The sequence below is a fragment of the Colobus angolensis genome, unplaced genomic scaffold (genome assembly GCF_000951035.1).
Source record: "Colobus angolensis palliatus isolate OR3802 unplaced genomic scaffold, Cang.pa_1.0 Scaffold37, whole genome shotgun sequence".
Classification (NCBI taxonomy): Eukaryota; Metazoa; Chordata; class Mammalia; order Primates; family Cercopithecidae; genus Colobus; species Colobus angolensis.
The window spans coordinates 2,879,051-2,881,097 of NW_012117043.1; the positions used below are offsets into that span (position 1 = coordinate 2,879,051).

Genomic DNA, 2,047 nt, shown 5'->3' on the forward strand with positions numbered 1-2,047 from the left:
GGGGAGGGGCCCAGCGGGAGCCGCACGGCTCCGCTCCAGGGCCGCCCAGGCCTCCCCAGCGCCAGTTTTCGATGAGCCTCGGGCATTCCTAGCTGGAGAGTTTGGCTGGGGGTCGCTACAGACTCTTCAGAGCGGCTGCAGCAGGACCTCAGAGTGATTGCGGGACCGCAGGGCGGGGCGAGCGGTGGGATCCTGGCCGGGACAGAGCCCCGGAAAGCCAGAGGGAAGGTCGGTGCCACTGTAGGTGGGGTCGCCGTCCCCAGATGCAGCGCTGCACTGTCGCCGCCACGTTTCTCGGTCAAATAACCCAGGCCTGAGTGTTTCAAACTCTTCAGGCCTCGAACCCCTGGACCAGCTATGGATGGACTAATGAAATGTACTAATGTCTAAAGCGCACACATTTAGATGTACACATACTCTTACAAGGACAAAAGTATGTGTATACACACACACACACACACACACACACACACACACGACTTTGCAAATGTATTCACGGATTCCTAGGCCGGTACCTGGGTTTCCGGTTAAGGAAAGCTGCCCTGGTTATTATCTGGTCACCTCACCAGCTGCGCAAACGTGCCCACAACGGGTCCCTCCCCGAGGGGCCACATCTCGCCTAAGGTGGAGCCGGCAGGTATTTGCCTATGGAAAACTGCAATGGTTGCTGCCCCGACTGCGTAGACTGCGCAGCACGGAGTCAAAGATTCGTTCTGGCCAGAGAGGAGATACTAAGAGAGGAGCGAGCCAGCCAAGAACGAGGTCGTGGAGAAAACCCTGTGGGGGCGGCGCTCACGTGCGGTGATGAGGAGCCGTGAGGCCCCTGGGGTCGGTACCGAAAAGTATGGAAAACGGTTGCAGAGGCCAAACTGCTTCCGTCGGTCCCGAATCCGCACTGCCAGGAGAGATCCGACCTTTAACAACGTTCAACAACGAGGTGCCCTGCGACCGGTGTGCGCAGGGGGCGGGCGCCTGCATGCATGGGGTAATGTGGGATGTGGGATGTACGCGCCCACCACGCGGTTGTACGGGTGGGAATGTCACCCGTGGCTAGTGCAAGCTCTGTCTTTTCCTTCGGAACACGACCTTCAGGAATCAGCCTGAGTTCGCGCCCGAGCCCGATTGGAAGCAGGTGCGTGGTCGCTTCACTCTTCCAGTGCACACCTTGAGTTACAGCTCTCGCTGCGTACAGAGGGCACCATACGGGGCCCGAAACAGACACATACACATACCATCACTTCATGGGGGGGAATACTGGGGCTGCCAGAAAACAGAAGACGAAGACTGATCACGGAAGAGGGGGCTTCAATTACAGGTGCTCGCCGACACCCCAACTCCTGCACGCGTTACTCAGCACTCCTTAATTTAGGAGACGTGCACTTCCGAGAGATAAGAACAAACTCTAAAAAAGTGGTTGGCAGAACGAAGAGAAGATACCGGTATTTTGGATGAAGGAGACTTTCGTCTCCGGTACCGGATAGGGCGAAAATTCGTTGGGTCGCGGGTGGAGAATACGGGGTTCGCCCGCGCAGTGCCGCCCTGTGCTCAGCGAAAGGTGCGCTCACCTTCCTAGCCCCAGGACCCGCTCCTCCCGGCCGCTGGAAAGCTCAGGGCGGCGCCCGGGTCTGCGGAGAACTCCAGGTTCCTTCCGAGTCTTCCGGTGAAGGCGGCCGTGGGTAGGGGGTCCCCGCGTTTCCCCAGCGCAAGGCCGCGTCCAGCTCCCGCCCGCGTCGGCCCCAGCAGGGCTCGGCCATGGCTCCACTCACCAGCTCCCGCCACCTGGGATCCGCTCCCGGACCTCGGCAGCCAGAGCCTCCCGACTCGCCCGCCCACCGGCCTCGCTTTCCAGCGCCTGCAGTCTCTTTCCAGAGTGCAGGGACCCCCAGGCGGCGCCGCGACCGGGAGCTGGGTCGGAGGCCAGGCTGGGGCTCGGGCCAGAGCCGCCCCAGGCGCGGGAGAAGGAGGGCGCCCCTCTCCTCACGGGGCCGTGTCAATGCTTTGCACTTGGGGCCGGCGTGCGGCTGCGGGTCCTTCCCCAAGGCCCCGG

General features: G+C 61.7%; 1 long non-coding RNA gene across 2 annotated transcripts in view; it reads right to left on the reverse strand.

Moving 5' to 3' along the window:
• Positions 1–2,047, reverse strand: part of LOC105520072 — a 6,187-nt gene extending 4,140 nt beyond the window's left edge. Inside the window, exon 1 of one of the 2 annotated variants that reach the window (XR_001003068.1) lies at positions 1,767–2,047. This is a non-coding gene — a long non-coding RNA (uncharacterized LOC105520072). Of the gene's footprint in view, positions 1–1,565 lie in introns of both variants that reach the window. The other variant, XR_001003069.1, reaches the window with a different exon arrangement.